At 42.6% G+C, this 20,131-nt stretch overlaps 1 protein-coding gene across 4 annotated transcripts in view; it reads left to right on the top strand.

The window, feature by feature from the left end:
• Positions 1-20,131, top strand: part of CBFA2T2 (CBFA2/RUNX1 partner transcriptional co-repressor 2) — a 161,687-nt gene that overhangs the window by 48,010 nt on the left and 93,546 nt on the right. The window contains exon 1 of one of the 4 annotated variants that reach the window (XM_072631276.1): positions 18,066-18,376. The exons of the other annotated variants lie outside the window; for them this stretch is intronic. The gene's annotated coding sequence lies outside the window, so the exon portion shown is untranslated. Of the gene's footprint in view, positions 1-18,065; positions 18,377-20,131 lie in introns of those variants that run through there. 4 annotated transcript variants of the gene reach the window in all.

A 20,131-nucleotide genomic window follows, 5' to 3' on the forward strand; every position in this document is an offset into this window, starting at 1 on the left:
AATCTGTCTTCCCTCTACTTCCACAGGTTCTGCTCCTCCCTCTGGGTCCAAGAACAAGGCCACTCTTCTTTTATGCATGATAGACTTTCAGATATTTGAGGACAGCAATTGTGTACACCCCTATCCCCTCAAGTCTAATCTTCAGGCTAGACATCCTGAACACTTTCAGAAGATCTTTCTATAAAAGGTCTGTTTCCTATCCAGGGTCACTTTCCTTGGGGGCTTGCCTAAGTTATCAATACCCTTCTTAAATGGTGGTGGAAGTGGCAAGGAGTGGATACACTTCTTCATTCAGACCGAAGCAAGACTGTTTCCTCCCTTATCCTGGATACTGTGTGAGATACTGTTGACTCCTAGAGCTTGAAGTTCACAAAGACCCCCAGATCTTTGTTGTGTGAATTACTATTAAAAAGGGTCTTCTACATCATCCCTATGGCCCACAGTGCCTTCCTTAGTGTTGGTCATATATAGTAACTAGGTACTCAGCAGATACTTGGTTTATGCTCCTGGGTGAAACTTACATGGTACTTTCTAGTTTCAAAGAAAGCACTTTATATACATTATTTCCTTTTGCTTTGATGGTATAATTCTAGGCAATATTGTTGATTGGCAGCTAGGTTATTTCCAAGGATGATGGAAAATCATTTGTAAAAGAATGGTGCGATGAAAATGGTAGTGATTTATTGCCCAGCTTGAATAAAGTTTGTTTGGGGGAAAAGTACAATTTATGACCAAGCTGTATATTAGCCATTCTGTGTTTATAGCTCTGCTTTAAACCATAGTTTATCACCAACCCGACTGGTAAGGTCTTGCAGCAAATTTGACCTGGTGGGACTAAAACCATTTATTGCCACTGTGGCTCTTTGTCAGCTTTTTGACTCTCGTGACCCTGAGAAATGGTTCCAGACTCGGTTTGAGGTTGAGTGTTTCCATGTGGTTGGCCCTTAGACAAGTGAGCGCAGACAGCTGGATGGGAATAGTCTGGGTTCTCGGAGCAGAGAGAAAAGCTCCCCCCACCTTCCTGGAGCAGCTTAGTTTCAAAAGTTTCTTTACTCCTTGTTAGGTCAAAGCCTCATAGAAAAGAGTTTCATCCTTTTTGTCAGGAAAATATATCCCTGGATAGGGAGGGAGCAGGTTTAAACAGAAGATTGTAAGAGCAAGTTGGCCAGTGCAGCCAGGAGATAGCCACTTATACTATGTGAGGAACTGTGGGAAGTGTCTCCCAGTGAGTGGATCAGCTAGAGCCTCTTGTGAAGTGGGGAAGCCTGGTTTTTCTAAAGCATAAGGCTTTACTCACCACATTCTTTGCCAACCAAAAACAAAAGAGATTTTAGCAAAATCTATTGAGTTAGGATGCCTTTGATGTGGATTTAGACATTCCAGCCTGAAAGAACTGGCAATGAAAAAGGTAAGTTGAGGATCAGAATGGGCCTAGAAAAGACAAAACGTGATCCAGAGGAAAGATTGTGGATTTGGTTTCAGTCTGGACTTGAATCAGCATTTCACCACTTACTTAACTGTGTGACCTTGGATAAGTCTTGGGACTTCCTCAAAGCCCAGTTTCTTCACCTATCAAATGGGGGGATTGATTTAGATGACTTCTGAGGTTCCTTTCAAATTGACCCCAAATAACGGATGATGATGGATGGAGAAGAAGAAAGAGGATTGGGAAATGGTGGCAGAGATGTTGGTGTAGGAGTGATAAGAATGATGAGGAGATGATAAATGAGAAATTAGTAGTGTTGCTGGCACATTTTAGAAACTTGCCCCCACTGGCTCTGCCTCTGTTGGGAGGAACTGGTTTAGAGACTAAGCTATGGGGACGAGTGTTGGGGGCTGGGGGCCCTGTCATTGGTCAGGGACACAAGGATCATCACTTTCAAGTTGTTCTCATTACTCTGTACCTACCTGCTGTTTCACACTGGTGACCCAGTTCCCAGGTGCCGTTTAAGAGGGGTGCCAGGTGCAGCCCCCTCAGATCTTGGCTTCTTGGTAGTTATAGGTTGATGATGGATGGTATCAGGAAAGTGCAGTTGCATAGTAATGATGTTTAGTGAGAAGAGTCTTAGACTTGGTGTCGGCAGATTTGGGTTTGAGTCCTAGCTCTCTCTCATTTCCCTATCTGTAGAATAAGCACAATAATTTTTATCCTACAAGCCTCAGAGGGTGGTTGGGAAATGTTTATTTAAACAAAAGTGCTTTGTAAACTGTCAAGTGCTTAAAAAAATGTGAGTTTATAATGGCAGGCCTGCGTTCTCAACTTGACTGAACAAATCAAACTCCCTCCCCCACTTACCCACCTCCCTTCCTACATCTCCCTTCCAAAATCCTATCAAAGAGTTATGGAATTACAGTTAATAAAGACCTTTAGTGATCATCTAGTCTGGTTTCCTTATTTTACAGATTAGGAAATTGAGGCCTCAAAAGGTGAAATTCTTTTCTCAAAGTTGTACAGAACTATATAACACCTTCTGCGAAGTTCTCTCCAGGCCCATAGAACTTTCTCCTTGCATTTTAGCGCTTTTTGTCTGTGCCTTATTTCCCTTAGTAGACAATGAGCCACATATGGGCAGAAGTCTGTGTATTCTTTATCTTTGCTGTCACCAGTGACACCTCCAATAAATATTCATTGAATATTACCTAGACAGGATGGTATGGTTTTAAGATCAGTCAACCTGGGTTCATATCCTGGCTCTGACACTAGTTGTACATGACCCTGGGCAAGTTACTTAAACCTCTCTGACCCTCAGTTTCCTCATATGTAAAATGGGGCAGGGGCTAATAATTAACATACAGCCTACACACAAGGTTGTGAGTAAAGAAAGAACTAGAACGAGGTACCAGAGAAATAGCAATCAGTCACCTTATTACAAATAGCCCAGGTGTGTGATCTGGGTGAAATCTGTTTCTGACCAGGTGTGGTTGGGCTCTGAGGATGCTGCTGAGGTCTGAGCAATCTGGTTTCCTCTGCCCCACTTCGGGTCTTTCTTGGCCTGGGCCTGCAGGTCCACTTAGGGTCAGAATCAGGAACTTTGCAATTTGTCTCTTGCCAGACTTAAAACAAAAAATCAAAGCAAACAAAACTCCTCTAAGATGTAACATCCAGGTTAGAGAATGATGGGGAATGGGATAGGTCTCACCTGGGAGGCCTCCTCGTAGTATTTATGGTAGGGAAAGAAGGGGAAACAAACGATTGATCATATGGCCAGAATAAAGGACAAACAACCCAGGGGCTGCCCTGGGGACCTTGAAATATTATGAGACAGAAAAGGGCCTGCAGTACAAAGGGTGACTTCCCTAGGGAGGATACAGGAAGATAGGGACATGAATCACACAGGATGGAAGGCAGTGGAGGAGTTTCAGTTTGCCCTGGTAGAGGGAATATCCATCCACACTGATGAGATCTCACATTGCCTGGAAAATTTGGATATTTGATATTTATGAAGTTCAGAATTGTTTTTTAAAAAAGAAAAAGAATACAATATTAGATTATATCAGGCCTTGGAGCCAGCAGAGAGCAGGGGTGAGTGTGGGTGGGAACACCATGAGCAAATGAGTAGCATGATGTGGGTGTGGGTGTGGGTGTGGGTGTGGGTGTGGGTGGAAGAGAACATTGAATTAGAGGTAGGGTGTAGTTACATTATGGAGAGCCTTGAATTGCCTTGCTGAAGGGCTTGAGTTTTAGCTTGAGGAGAATGGGGGGTGGAGGTTACATTGAATTGAACTGAATCATAAGAAGGTTCTGAGAATGAGGATGAGGTTGCTTTAAATAGATGAGGTATCTATACCTGACAGCTTGGTTCATGGGATAGATTGGAGGGGTGGGAGAGAGAAAGGAAGACTGGAAATGTGAGAACATTTAGAAGATGTAGCACCAATCTAGGCTCTGACAGAAGAAAAGAACTGAAGATTCCAATAGGGAATAGTCTCCTTGAAGGCAGGGATCTGTTTTTCACTTCTGAATTTGCATCCCCAGCATCTAATACAGTATCTTGCTTACAGGCACATAACAAGTGCCCTTGATAAATGCTTGTTGAATTAAACTGAAGTATTAGGATCCCAGGACTCAGCCTGGATCTTAGCAATCACTAAAGCCAAAGCACTCCCTCACCACCACTACCACCCCTTTCACTATTTTAAAGGTGAGGGCTCTGAGGCCCATAGAGGCAAAGTCCCTTACTCCTAAACAAGCAGCAAATCAGGACCATTAGACTAGACTATATGACTAGAATCATGTTTTCTGCTGCCTACTTGAATGCCTTCCCCGCTGGATGTTAGCTGGGTACCCAGGGTGGGCCTTGTAGGATCCAGGTGTGGAGATGCTGTAATTAGTCACTGAAGGAGAAGTCCTAGAGAGACTCCTGGGCCCTTGCCCCGAGAGCCACCAGAAGCATGGTAAGGAAACCAAAGGAAATCCCTTTTACCTCTTTGGGACTGGAGCTTAGGGAGAGATGTGAGAGGCTGTGGGGGTATTACAAGAAAAAATTAATATATCTTGACGTCGCAGAAGAGTAGAAATACTGAGCTTGACCCAAGGGGGTTTGCACTTCAGAATCTGGTATCTTCTGCCAATACAGTTTGGAAAATGTTTAGATGAGAAATCAGAGAAGTTTGGAGCTGGAAAGGTCCATAGAACATGGAATGTCAGAACAGGAAGAAGCCTTAAACATCCTATATGGAGTTAGACTTATATGCTTCATGACATCTCTAGGATGGCGACTTTTTTTAGTCTGAAGGTATATATTTCAACTTCAAGAAATAACTGATTAGAAAAGATGCTACTCTCAGATATACTTTCCTCCCCTTTGAATAAAGGGCAAATAGCAAAACAGATGAGAATAAAATAGAATACCATGACCTATTAAAAAAAAAAGTGTAAGTGATGCCTTTTGTTTTTTCATTGTAGTCATATCTGGATAAACTTCCCATCTCCACCACCAAATGAGCCCTTCTTATAATGAAAAAAAGTAAAGCAAAATCAACACAGTGATGCCATGTGACAGCATGTGCAGCACTCCACACCTGGAGTCTTGTGCCGCCTCTGTACCCAGAGGAGGGAAGTGCTGTTTCATCTCCTTATCTAGAGCCAAAATTGCCATGACCCAAAATACCAGCTCCTTCTTTTCCTGGTTTCCTTGCTAGGAGAGCCTCCTTTATAAAGCTATTCTTTCCAGTTTCCAAGGTGATAGTGAAATGTGAAATCTCTGGGTCACAAAATGGACTCACAGGTAAGGGCACCAAAGTGACAAGCTTGTTTGTCTTCTCCTTATAAAATCTAGTTTGGCAGTCCAGGACATTTAACTTCCATCTCAAAATCTGTAGCAAAAAAAAAAAAAGTCAAATATGGAAAACTTTTGAATAATTATCTCATGTTGAAACAAACTTAAATAATAAATACCGTATTGATGCCAAGTGAGGAAATATGATTAGACTTAGTCGATAAATAAATCTGTTAACAGAATCCACTGTGTGCCAATTTAAATAATGAGCGTTTTGATGTAGGAGTATGTTTGTTAAATGTACTGCAGTGATTCTGTCTTTTGTGTGAGGCCAGCACACTGTGGAGGTTTCCTAATTGTTCAGTGCTAATGAAGCTGCATTTTCTTTCCACCAAGAGGGCTGTTAACTAGTCGCTCCAAGGGAGAATGTATTTATGAGTATGACTCCCTTTGGCTTTAATAATATTCATTCATGGATCCTGTGAGTATCAATAACTGAGATCCTTCTTATACTGTAATTGTAGAACACCAGAATCGGAAGGCTCCTTAGAGACTGTTTATTTTACACACGTGCAAACGCACGCACACACAGACACACACCTTGTTCTTCTACCCTCCACTGCTCCATTTTGCAGATGGGAAAACTGAGGCCTAGAATGGGGAAAGGGACTTGCCCAAAGCCATACTCCTTTTCTTTCCCTCCAAAGCTCTGTTGTAGTTTTTATAAGCTCAAAACTTGGCCAACCCTTTCTGGACTGTTTTTAATAGGAAATAATAAAAGCAAATTAAGAGGATAATAAAAATTTGTCTTCCTTGCCAAGACCTAGGAATGAGGGGAGGAAGAAACTGATTTTGCTTGGTGTGAGCTAGCTCACAGCCTCTGCCATGGTATAGGATATGATACTCCTTTAGACAGGCTCTGGAGGTCCAAGGAGTGTGAACTTGTGGTCTATTAGGACACCTGCAGAGAGGGAGCATGTTGAGAGTCACCTACTGTAGAGACAGATAGAGACAGAGGTGATAGATCACAATGAATGAAAAGAGACAGTTTTTCCACTTAGGCATAACCAATGGTAGGTGTGAATAGTTGGTTGAGTTTTGGCTTCCATTGTCAATTTGTTTTAAAAACAAAAAGTAAAAAGTGTCTATGAGCAATCTCTACTCTGGTATTGTTTCCCCAGCTGTCAAATGTGAGTGTTGGAACCTCTAAGTTCCCACCTAATTCTGATGGTCTATGATCATTTTGAATGCATCATGCCATGTCAACAGGCAGGAAACAAGAAAGTAAGCTTTGTGGAATATTATTTTATACCTGTAGAAAATTATATATTGGCATACATACTCAAGAGAATTCATTCTTGCAGAATTGGCTGAACAGGGAACATCTGTAAAGTGCAAACTGATTTTAAACCCCACTGATTTGAATTATGAAATCTGAAACATAGCCACAGTGGGGAAAAAAATTTCCCCAATGGATTACAATGAAAACTTTTTAGGAAGGTTGCTCTTCCTGTCACTCGTGGGGCATTGTCTTCATTTACAGGAGTTGTTTCTTCCTGCATTGCATTTCAGAATTTTTCTTTTGCATCTTTACATTCTCCATTGGCTACAGTCCAGCTTCCTAAGGCATAAAGATGTTTCTCTTATCCTGGATAAGTCACCTGGCTCCACCAGCAACAACTGGAACTTTGTTCCTCCTTTTTCTTTGTGTAGTGGGAACAGAACATTGTATTACGCTCTGGATTATAGCCACAGCATTATTCTTTGGGAACTGTGTGACTGGGGACAAGTCCTTTCCTCTCTCTGGGGCTTAGTGTCTTCTTCAAAATGGAAGGGTTGGACTACACTGATCTTTAAAGTCCATTCCAACTCTAACGTTCTTGGAGTCCTCTTGTTTTTTCCCTTCTGAATGTAGTGTCTAATAGAGTTGGGTTGCAATCCTATGATTCACTGATAGGTGCCACTGCTGAACACATTTTTCTGGAAGATTCTTGGGATCATAAAATACTGTGGCAGGAAGAGACCTCTCTGCCTTCTTGCTTGAGGATTTGACCAATGAAAGTATTTGTTTCCTGATTAACTGCGTAACTGAAAAATTCTGCATATTTATTTTGCCCAGGACAGTCAGTCATGGCTGTCAGTGTTTTTTCTCTGGTTAGGGATTACAGGGAGCTGAATAAATTATTTCTCTTTTTTGCCTCCCCCCAAAGGCTTTTGTTGTATGGAAGAGTGCTCCCCACCTGCCTGTGGCCTAATTTGTATGTGACAATGCTTATGAATTTTCACTTCCCAAGAATTTATTGGAGATCAGGCAAGATGTCACTAGCTGTAAGATGCTCATTCAGGCTTGGGCATAGTCAGCTGAAGAGTGCCATGTAATTGGCTCCTAGAGCTACAGGGACACCTCCCCCCCCTTCCATTCTCTCTGACTTTGTACTTTATACCGCTTCCAAATGGGTCTGGGGGCATTTCTGAGTCATCTTGAACTGTGACCTTTTTCAGAGAGCATTTTTAGCCACATCTTTGGGAAAGTCATAGGATGATAAGATCTTGGCTTTACAGCTGAAAGGGACCTCTTTAGGTCATCTAATCCAACTCCATTATTTCAATTTCTCCTTTTATTTTAAAAATGACATCTCTTGTTTTTCCTTTTACATTTTAGCTATTTGCTTCTCTTTTCCTCCTGCCACCATCACCATTGAACCCTTTTCTGTAATAAAAAATGAAAACAAAACATGTTGTCAAAAAATGACCAAAAAAGCAACCACATCTGACATGTTTGTTGAGCTCTCTCCACCAAGAAGGAAATGTGTGTCACATTCTCTGTGCTCTAGTCTTTACTGTGCGTTGGGATTAATCTACATTTGGCTACCAATTTGTGTTGTTTCTGCTTACATTGTTACAGTCCTTTCTTATACTATTCATTGGCCACTACTGTCTTTGCTCTGCATCAGTTCATAGACTTAAGTCTTCCCAAGCTTATCTGGTATCTATTATTCTGTTCCATCCATAGCCTACAATTTGTTCAGCCATTTCCCAACCATTAGTGCCTACTTCCTATGCAGTTTTTTGCTAACATAGAGTGCTGATGAGGCTATTTTGTTATATAGGGGACTTTAATTCTACTGCCTTTCCTGTTATTTCCTGTTTATCCTGTATACATTTGTAAGTAGCTGTTTGCAGTTGTCTTTCCCCATTAGATTGTGAGGGCACGCATTATCTTTTGCCTTTCTTTGTATCTCCAGTGTAGCACAGTACCTGACACCCAGCAGGTGATACCTAGCACAGTGTCTGACACTTAGTAGTTGCTTAACAAACATGTATTGAGTGATTGACCTTTTCTCCAGTTTTTGATCATGGTGGAGGTATTTTGCCCCACTGTAGAAGGACTGTTATGTCAAAGGGTAGGAGCAGCATAGGGGGTTTTCTTGAATAGTCCCAAATTCTTTTCCAGAATACCAATTCCCTTATTTTATAGATGGAGTTCTTACCCCAGGTCATATAAGTTGTACCTAGCAGAGCTGGGATTTACATATGGATCTAATTCTTTTTTAAAAATTTGATATTTTATTTTTTCCCCAATTACATTTAAAAACAGTTTTTTTTTCTTGGAGACAGTTGGGGTTCAGTGACTTGCCCAGGGTCACACAGCTAGTAAGTGTTGGAGGTCTAATTTGAACTCGTGTCCTTCTGACTGCAGGGCGGGTGCTCTATCTACTGCATCACCTAGCTGCCCTGTAAAAACAATTTTTAATCTTCATTTTCAAAAATTTTGAGTTCCAAATTCTTCCCTTTTCCTCCCCCTTCATTGAGAAAGCAAGCAGTTTGATAGAGGTTATACATGTGTAGTCATGCAGAACGTGTTTCCATCTTAGTCCACATAGGTCTTCTGAATCCAATCCATCACTCTTTCCACTTTATCATGTTGCCTTCCCCAAGAAACACTAATGCTGACCCCTCAAGACTGCTGGTTAGTGGTACCAACTGTCAGTTAACCCTTAACACTTTGGGCCTTGCTTGATAAAAACTAAAAGACTCCACAAGCAGCAACTAGAAGTTTGTTCCTTCTCTTACTTTGTGTCGTGGGAAAAGAACATTGGATTAGAATCTGAATTATAAATATCTGCAAACGATCTAGGGAAAGTGCTGCTTTTAATTACTTAAACTATGCCCAAATTAAAGGAATTGAACTTCCCCACTAGGTTGCAAGTCCTGTGAAAACAGGGACTTTGTTTTTGTAATGCCTTCCTTCAAACACCTTCCCACCACATTTCTTTTTTTTCTTTTAAGTAGTACTTTATTTTTTCCAATTACATGTAAAGACAATTTTTAACTTTTATTTTTTAATAGAATTTTGAGTTCCGAATTTTCTCCCTCACTCTCTCCCTAAGATATAAGCAATTTGATATGTAATATATCCCACCAAATTTCTGTACATGGTATATCATGATCATATTTGGCTTGAGGAAAACCAATTCATGGTCCTTTCCCTGAGAATGGCATTCATAATGGCCCTGCTAGTAAATAAGGACACTGCTGATGATACTGAATTTACCGTTACTGCCTTGATCAGAGTTCTGGAGTATTGTTTTCCTTTATGTTGATGACAGATAACAACAGCTAGCGTTTTTAGAGCGTTTTAAGGTTTGCAAAGCACTCTACCCATAGTATCTCATTTAAACCTCACAACAATCCTGAGAGTAGGTTCTATTACCAATCTCCATTTTCCAGATGAGGAAACTGAGGCTGAGGACGGGTTAAGTGGTTTTCCTAGTGGATATAGCTAGTAGATATCTGAGGCAGGATTTCAATGGAAAGGTTTTAACTCCAGGTCCCATACCTTTATCCACTATCCCACCTCATTGCCAAGAGTGAATAATAACAAAATGGCCAAGCCACATTCTCCATTGGTGACCAAGCAGTGTGAAGACAACATGAGGAAGGCCCTCACCGCATTAGGTAGACTTCCACTATTGAATCCATGGGAGGACATGGGTGAGAGTTATGGAGAATAAATCAGTGTGGCTGGGTTGTGGCTGGCACCACTGGTAACAGTATCCACATCATTGAGATCAGAGCTGGATTGGAGTGGAACAGCAGCAGTAAATGTCCTTATAAACAACTATTCTGCCAGCGTGAGTGCACGCTCAAAAAAAGGCTTTCTCTGATGAGGAAATTCTTATCACTTAGATGTTATCATTCCCCTGGTTCTCTGCTACCAAACCATAAGCTTTGTGAGAACAGGGATTGCTCCTGCCTCCCCTTCTTTCTGTCGCCCTTAGAACACAATAAGGATAAGGACTCCATCTGTGATTTTTGCGGGTATGAGACACTCCCTCAGAGAGGAAACATCCTCTACCAATGGAAGCTCCAACTTGCTTAGAGAATTGCCTGGAGCACTGAGAAGCATATATATAGCCCAGGATCACACAGCCAGGATGTGGCAGATATGGGTCTTAAATATAGGTCGTCCAGGTTCCAAGGTCATCCCCTCCATATCACCATACTGCCTCTCCTAAAACTTGGAAGTGCTTAAAAACATTTGTGAATCTATGCATGATTTAAAATGGAAAAACACCCAAACAAACCAGGCTGTATGACCAATGAATTTTTGCGCTCTTATTTGTTACAAAAATCTTGAAAGGTTGGATTAGATTGTGAGCTCCTTGAGGGCAGGCACTGTCCTTTGTCTCTTTTTGTATTCCCAACACTTGGGGCAGCTAGGTGGATAGAGCACCAGTGCAGGAGTCAGGAGGACCTGAGTTCAGATGTCACCTCAGACACTTGATACTCACTAGCTGTGTGACCTTGGACAAGTCACTTAACTCCAACTGCCTCATCCTGGGTCATCTCCAGTCATCCTGATGAATATCTGGTCACTGGATTCAGATGACTCTGGAGAAGAGAGGCTGGTGACCTGCACAGCCCTCCCTCGCTCAAAACAAAGTCAAGTGCAAGTCATGTCATCATTTCTCTGATGGCATGGTCTTCTTCAGCAAGGAAGGACAAACACAATAAGGGTTTACATATTGGTTCAGTAAATAAACATCTGCCTGGCTTATCTCTTGAGACTCTGTCCCATCAACTTTTTTATCTGCTTTACCAATTCAGTTGAGTCCTTCAATCAATAAAATCATCCAGTAAACATTTAGTAAGCATCTGCTATATGCCAGGCACTGTGCTAAGTGCCAGGGATATAAAAAGGGTCAAATACAGGCTCTACCCTCAGGGAGCTCACACTCTAATGAGGGAAACATCATACAAAAAGACTATATAATGGATAAATAGGAAATAATTGACAGAGGGGAGTCAGTAGAATTAAGAAGGATTGGGAAAAGCTTCCAATAGAAAATGGAATTTTAATTGGGACTTAAAGGAAGCCAGGGATATCAGTAGGCAAGAATTGAGAAGAGAAAAATGTCCCAAGCATGGGGGAGCCAGAGAAGATGCCTGAAGCTGAGAGATGGAGCATTTTGTTCAGGGAGTAACCAGGAGTCCAGTGTCACTGAGTGGTGAAGAAAGAGTGTGTAGGGAGACCAGTGTCAAAAAAGTTGGCGGGGGAGGGCTGGGTTATGAAGAGCTCTGAATGCGAAACAGAGGATTTTGTATTTGTTTTGGAGACACTAGGGAACCACTGGAGTTTATAAGAGATGCTGAAAGGCTGCAAGTGTTGATTTCCATCTACTGCCGTGTGCCTGGTGGCCGGCAGGCCTACTGACTCATCCGTGCACAAGGAGAGCCTGTGATCACTGGGGACTTATTCGATTTCGGTGGTAATTCTTAAACGTGGCAGTAGAAATCTTCTTTCAGTTCTGTAGTTTCACAAGTAGAGAACAGCTTATCGTGAGGTATTATGTCATGAAAGGCACCATGATGTAGTGGAAGTCACCACAGGCAACTCCTTGGGAAATCGAGGTTCCAAGCCTGGCTCTGATTGCTCACTCTGCAACTCTAGATAAGCCAGTTCCCTTCTCTGGCCTTGCCTTTTTCATATATAAACTGGGGATAGTATTTACATCACAGGTGGTTGTAAGGAAAGTGCTTTGTCTAAACTGCTGTGTTGGGTGGCAGTTATTAAATTAGAAATGTCTAAACATTGTCCCAATGAGGAGAGTTTTGATTCTGCTGAAACCTGAACTTAAATATTATATTGTTTTAAGTACCTTTATGGCAGGAGCCACTAGCTTGGTTCAGGGATACCAAGATAAGCCTGAAACAGCCCTTGCCCTCAGGGAATTTACTTTATGGGAGACAAGGTGGGTAAAAAGATTTGTAAATAATATAAGTACTAGGTAATTTTCTGAGAAGACATTTGCATCTTGGGGGTATCAGGAAATACTTCTAGAAGGTGGCCTTTGAGCAGAGTTTTGAAGCAAACAAGGGGTTCTGTAAGGAAAAAAAAAGTAGAAGCCTGATTGTAAAGAGCTTTCAGGGCCTAACTGAAGAGCTATCTGATCTTAGAGGTAACAGACCTTGAGACCACCAGAGTTTATTAAGTAGGGGAGTGACATGGTCAGAACTGACCTTTAGGAAAATCTTCTTGACTGCTGTGTCAAATGGATTGGAGTGAGGGGTAGGCCAAAGGGGAAGTGTTGCAGCTGAGTGGGAAAGAAGCATTCTAATTCATAATATTGCCAAACTCCAAGGATCATATTTACAAATAAACTTTTCCCCTAGACTATGCATACACGGATGAAAATTTTTAAATCTTAGTCTTTTTATTCAAGCTGGGAAGTTATCAGAGATTATCAGAGGTTAGATGTAAAGTATTTCGTTGCAGAAGAGTGTTTTATGAATGTGAGTTTTCTTATACTTTGTTTGAGCTTTGTGAAACCTTTGGCTCTGGAAATCCCTGGGGAAAGTGAAACTTTGGCCAAGTTTTCCAAATAACTGAGGGTCTAGCCCCCTGAAATCTTGATAGGATGGGGATGGAGCTTGGATTTGTGGTTTCATTGGTATAAGGAATTCCAGTCCAGAAACCTCTGCAGCTCACACTCTTAGAGAGGTCTAGAGCACTGAGGGGTTGCTCAGTGTCACATATGTGTCAACAACAGAATTTGAACCAAGGTTTTCCTGGCATGGAGGCCAACTCTTTCAGCATTATGATGTAATGTTACCTCTCTAAGCCATCAGTACTTTTCAGGAGGGGGAGGCAATCAGGGTTAAGTGACTTGTCAAGGCACACACAGCTAGTAAATGTGTGGAATCGAATCTGAACTCAGGTCCTCCTGACTCTAGGGCCAGTGCTCTATTCACTGTGTCACCTAGCTGCCCCCATCAGTACTTTTTAAGAAATGTTAGCTCTTTGGGTGACCCTCAAATGAATTCCAGATGGCCCTGTGCTGTTAAGTAGAGGATCCTGGGAGATGACAGCTGATAAAGTAACTCCTTGGGGATGAGATAGTGAACCACAGGATGAGATGTGAGCTGTCTGAAGGCAGCAGTAGTTTCTTGTTTGTGTATACATCCTCAGCACCTAACCCAGTGCCTGACCGTCAGTTTTGGTGGCTTGATTGATTGGGCTGGCTGAAGTTAACGGGCCTTCAGAATGGATGAAGCACCATACTCTAGGGCAAGTGATTAAGGAGTCTTTATCAGCCTCTAGGAAGCTCTCCTTTGGTTGCCACAGGATCTATCTTCTGTCCTAGGATCTATCTTCTGTCCTGTTTTTGATACTTTTTGGTGAATGACTTGGATGAAAACACAGAGAAGGGTTATATAACATCTAGATGACATGCAGTTGGGACGGAAAGCTGTCAGATGTCAGGACGATTACCACCAGGGTCCAAAAAGCCCTTGGCAGAGAAAACAATGGGTCAAAGCTAACACAACATAATTTGATAGGGATGAATGTAAAGTCCTGCACCTGGATTCAGAACATCAACTGGACAAGTGCAGGATGGGGAAGGAATGGTTTGACAGCAGGTTGGATGAAAAAGAGGGCTGGGTGTTTTAGTGACTGCCAAGTTCAATATGAGCTGTCAACAGTGTGACAAGGAGGCCAAGAACTCTAATGCAACCTTGGAGCTAAGGAGTGAGAAGATGGTCCTAATGTCCTCAGTTCCCATTTTAGTTCAGCTGACAGTATTTTACCCAGTTCTGGAGCCACATTTTTTAGGAGAGACATTGACCAACTAGAACATCCTAAGGAGGGTGACCAGCATGAGAAGAGTACTGGAGACCATGGTGCTTGTCCTTCAAGTTGGTCAGTGTCTGCTTAGACCCCTGGATGGGGAGAAACTCCAGACATGAGGATCAGTACCAACCACTGGGGGTAGTAGCATATCTATCTGATCTGTCTATATTTGAAAATTTTTTTGTGCCAAAGGCTCTGAATGACCTGGTAGAGGTTCTAGGATCATAATTTATAGATAAAAGGGACCTTCAGGTCTTTGAGTTCTACTGAGGCCCATCAGTCTGAAACATCAGACCTTTGCTGTATGGGTTGCATTCAACTGGTTTACTTAAACATTTACTATGTTTCCCTTGAGTATGAAATACTATCCTTGGGTTTGGAGCAGATCCCAAAATCTGGCTTGGAAGAGACTTTTAAGGTCATTCACTCCAAACTGTACCTGACCAGAAATTTCCTCATGTCTTTGAGAAGTTGTCAGCCAGCTTTCTCCTAAATACCCCCAGTGAAAAGGGCTCACTACCTTCTACTCATTTCTTTTGGATAGCTCTCATTGTAAGAGGTTTTTCCTAATGTCAGGCCAAAAGCTCTACAGCATCTACCCAAGACACTATTCCTTTTACCACCTAGGAAACTAAGGCCTGAAGTTGGAAAGACCTGAGTTCAAATGTGGCCTCAGATACTTATGAAGTGTATGACTCTAGGCACGTCATGTAAACCGCTGTCTGCCTGTTTCCCCAGCTGTAAATGGGGAATATCGTAATATCACTGACCTTATAGGTTGGGAGTGAAGATCAAATGAGATAATATTTGTAAAGCATTTGGCACAGTTACCTGGCACATTATAGTGTTTAATAAATGCTTGGTTCTTTCCATCATGAAATAAACATGTGAATAACTACACTGCAGAAGATCATGGGCGAACTAGAAGGAAATTTAAAGGCTATCTACTATCACCTCATTTTATAAATGGGGAAACTGAGGTCCAAAGGCTAACTGACTTGTACAGGGTCACGTAGATAATACATGTCCGAGCTAAGATTTGAACCCTGGTTGTCTATGCCCAAATCTAGCTTTCTTTCCACTGTTATCACATGGCCTTTCACTGGACATCCTTGGGAGGTATTGAATATTCTCTCTTTGGAGGTCTTCACAGAGAGCCTGCATTTGTCCAGTATGTTGCAGTGAGAATTCCTTTCTGGTATGAGTTGGACTAGATAGCAACCGAGGTCCTTTTCAGCTCTAAAATTCTGTGATTCTGTATGCTAGATGACTCCTCGCACAATTCCACCTTTTAATTCCCTTTACCAAAACTTCTAGTAAGTGACAAGATTGTGTTTCAGGGAAGGTGTCAGAGTAAAGTTGGTTAGTTCAAAAATAATGAGCCATTCTCAGGTGATATATTCTCATTTTAGGCTTGCCCCGGTTACAGGACATGGGATTATGGATTTAGAACTCAAAGGAAATTTAGAAGCCCATCCATTTCAACCGACCCTCTCATTTATAGATGAGGAAACTCACCCAAAGGGTTTTGCCTTTCAAGGTCATTCTTCCTACAAAGGATTCTTGTCTCCCATAAACTGACTCATTTAGCAGGCCTGTTATGACTGATGAGGCTGCAATGTAAATTTCTAATCATTCATTTTCACTCCTGAATTAATAGCAAGTTAGTTGTAGGGCTGTGGGTTTTCATGACCTTAGTTCCACATTAAACTTCACAACAGGAGTCTCTCTTGGTTAATTTGTATTCTTCTCTACATTTCTCCCCCTGTAAAGAAAAAAAACAACTAGAATTGTAGAGTACGTGAGCCAGAATATATGATAGGGAGGGGATTGTGGGCACAGACCATTGCATACACTATCAGACACAATCGCTTGGTTTTCCTTACCTGCTTTTCCTTTGTTACAACAGATTGGAGGAGACAAGGAGTCTATAAGGGTCTGTGATGTAAAAATAATAGTTATCAGTAACACTCTATTTTTTTGGAGGGGGAAAGGGATAAGGACTTCTACTATGTCTGGAGAGAGTCATTCTACTTTTTTGGGAGGGAGGAGGTAGGAAGGCAAGGCAGTTGGGGTTGGGAGGTCACACAGCTATTAGGTGACAAGTATCTGAGGCTGGGTTTGAACTGAGGTCCTTCTGACTCCAGGGCTGGTGCTCTGTTCACTGTGCCACCTAGCTGCCTCTCAATAATATTCTAAGAGGTAGAAGGGATGGACTTTGAAAACATCTTACTGAGTCCTTACTTGATAGAGGAGAAATTGAGGCCTAGACATGGAAAAGACCTTGGCAAGGTCATATAGCTCCTTAGACACACCTGAGGCTTGAGCCCAGCTCTCCTGATTCATCCAGCACTTCTTACAGTACATTGTTCTTCCACACCGCCATCTTCCATTTTGGCTTATTTTTAAAAACATGTGGATGTACTTTGAAGGAAGGTTGGTGCTGGTACAGTGTAGAGAGGGTAAGACTAAGCCTCCATACTCTCATATTAGAAAAGGAGGGAAGAAGGAAATCAAAGAGACAGAACTTACAACAGTAGGAATAGGGAATTGGCTTTGACCTGGACCATCCTTTCCTGCCATTATTTGATCCTAAATATGGGTCCCTTGTAAAAGGTGAGAAATGAGGACATGGAGGGCAAGGGGACAGTACAGGTCCATTTGGGAAGGGCTGGACCTCCCACCATGGGAAGTCTTCCTAATGTGCCTTCCCCATTATACTCCTTGGGGAGAATAATTTGTTGGACAGCTCATGGAATTGCATGGAATTTTTCCAGTTTGGTTGGTTAATATTAGTAAGTCAGTTATTTCAAATAGGGGAAAAACATAATATCGAGTTTGCAAATCCAGATATGCTTAATTCTCCTGTTTCTAATGTACGATATAGCAGGATAGGAGCTAGTATTGACATGCTAATGCTAATTCTGAAAGGCCCACAGTGACTGACCTGCACCCCCTCTCCTGCCCACCTCCTTTGACTGTCTGACCCTCAGTTGTGTGTGTTCTCCTCACTGGCCTGATCTCTTCACAGCTTCCCAGGCCTTTTTGCAGTTGTCTAATTTTAAACACATGCCCGTTTTGCAGTGCTACTGAATCTAGGGTGGAGAGGCAGCCTGTGTGAGTGATTTCCACAGATCTCAGATTGTTTTCTCCCTCCCAGAGTTTGCAAGTTTACATTTGCCCCAATTCTGAGTTCATGTTCAAGTCCAGTTTTTCTTGGGGGGGGTGGGGGTGGGAGGTGTGTGTGGGGGAAGGCATCCTTTGGAATGACTGCCTCTGTCACATGGAACATGGAATGGGGCCCCAGTAATTGAAGAAGCTAGTGTAACAATAGGGAAAGCAAGAAGATGAGAGAGAGAATATCGGAGCTGCTAGATAAATGAATGTCCCAGCATTTGCCTTTGCCCCCTTGTCCCTCAGCACATCCACTGGGGGATCATGGGGAGAGTTTGCACAATCTCATCGCTGTTATTGTCAGCCATAAACAAATTACGCGTATTTAACACGTTAATGTCAGATTGGCCAGGAACCACTGGGAGGTGTGTACTTAGTGACATCAGCTGGCAAGGAGCCCTGGTAACAGGGAGGGATGGAAAGGGTGGGGGGGGGGGGGGAAGGAAGAAGAGAGAGAGAGAGAGAGAGAGAGAGAGAGAGAGAGAGAGGAACAGACATAGAGGGAGAGGAGAGTGGGAGAGGGAGAGGGTGTATGTGTGTGTACGTGTGTGTGTATGTGTATGTGTGTGTATCTGGGGATTCTGGCAAGGTAAAGAGCTGGTCTGTTTGGCAGGACCTTCCCATCTGGGATCCATCTGTGTTTCCCTGGAATTGGACAGGCAGCTCTAGTCAGTGAGAAATCACAGATGTGAGAGAGCTGACACATGTCCAGCTAATGAAAGGAGGAGGAAGGCTGGTCCCAGGCTGTGCTCAGAGATCAGGAGCAGGGGAAGAGGAGCATTTTATTCCTATTTCAAATAAATTTGGGTTCTTGGGCATCTGGATTGTGGTCATCTGGGCATCTAGGGTAAGTGAGACTTTTCATCTTACTGCTGCTTTTTATGCTGAGACAGGCAGGGATCTCGGGTACGTCTCGGAGCTCTTGGTTGTCTTAGATGAGAAATGATGCAGTGTTTCTGGGGGTTTGGTAGAGGAGCCCAACCTCTAGGCGGCTGCTCGGCTTTCACAGAGTAGCTTTGGGTTGGCCACACTGCCTGGCCAGCTCTAGCATCCATCTCTGTAAAAATGCTGCATTTTGCTAAGCTGGAAACTTGGGGCAACAATCTAAGAGTAACACATGATTCTTGTCCCTGGAAATGCAGTCCAGAAAAGGCATCTTGCTCAACAAAGGATAGATAGATAGATAGATAGATTAGATAGATAGATAGATAGATAGATAGATAGATAGATAGAGAACCAGGTTAGGTCCTTCTGTGATATGGCTGAGGAAGGACTGTCTTCTTTAGCAGCACCTTGATGGTCCAGGGTGTGAGACAAACATTTTTTTTTTTTTTTTTGTGGCAGGGGGAAGGTCTTTTTTCCTTGTCAGACTTCATGCTGGCAGAGTCATGGCCATTCCTAATAGAATCACAAGGAGCCTGCCATCCTTGCTATTACTGTATCTGTTCAGCCTAACTGCTCTTAAGACTAGATTTTGCTCTGATAGTCCATGGTTGCTTCTGTGTGTTTCATGTAAGCTAAGAGAGCCGCTCTTACTGCTCACCAGCACATGCCTCCCAGGGAGGAAGTTTGGGTAGTTTTATAATGCAACAAATCCACAGACAGCTTTCCTTGTATGTGTGTGCTTCATTTTCCATTCCTAGGATCAGGGCTGTAGAGCTGGAGGGGAACCTCAGAGCTCAGCTGGTCCAACCCCATCCATTTACAGCTGGGACCCCGAAAGAGGAAGTAACTTGACCACTGCTACCCAGCTAGAAAGTAGCAGAGTGGGATTCCCACATGGTCCTTTTTTAAATCTGGGGCTTGTCCACATACAGGACTATTTTATTTTATTTATACCAGATAAGTGCCTCTCTTGCATGGGGTCAGGATGACCTCTGAGGTCCCTTCTGGCTCTAAAATTCTCTGGCCCTGTTTTTTTTTAAAAGCATCCACTACAGTTTATTCAGGGGATAGAGTTCATCCATGGCAATAAGATTGTCATCATCCTTCTAGGGTGAGAACATCCATCCAGACCCTGGGCTAAGATTCCCTCACAGCCTTGATTATTTCTTTCCCAGAAATCCTGCTGTCTGCTTCCACCACCCAGAGCCTCCATTGCTACAGCCTACTTCTTCCCATGCCTTTAGTGAGTTTCAAAGACAAGCTTTTTGTGGCAGATAACAATTAGAGGGGCAGTCTGGGTGTGAATATGTAAATGAGCCTGCTAGAACCTACCTGAAGGGTGAAAACTTTGGAAAGTCATCCCCAGAGCCAGATGTTGAACCCTATGGCTTTTGTACAGTCCCTGGGACACACTGGTCCATCCTTTTGTCCTTCGGAAGCTCTTAGGCAATCCTTTTTAAGGAACCAGGGCCTCTCTAGTGCTTGGCACATAGTAGGCATTTAATGAAATTTTATTGATTGATTCTTCCCACCTGTCCTTTTGTTGACCCTTGATCAGCATCATTTTAGTTCCAGGTTAGATAGAAAAGACCCTGGATTAAAATGTCAGCCCAGAACTTTATCATCATGACCATCATGCCCTGCAGGGGCTGCTTAGGAGTCTATTTATCGGTTCTCCACCAGAGGTTGGAACAAGTAGCTTACAGATATGGGCCCT

Source organism: Notamacropus eugenii, chromosome 1 (genome assembly GCF_028372415.1).
Source record: "Notamacropus eugenii isolate mMacEug1 chromosome 1, mMacEug1.pri_v2, whole genome shotgun sequence".
Lineage (NCBI taxonomy): Eukaryota > Metazoa > Chordata > Mammalia > Diprotodontia > Macropodidae > Notamacropus > Notamacropus eugenii.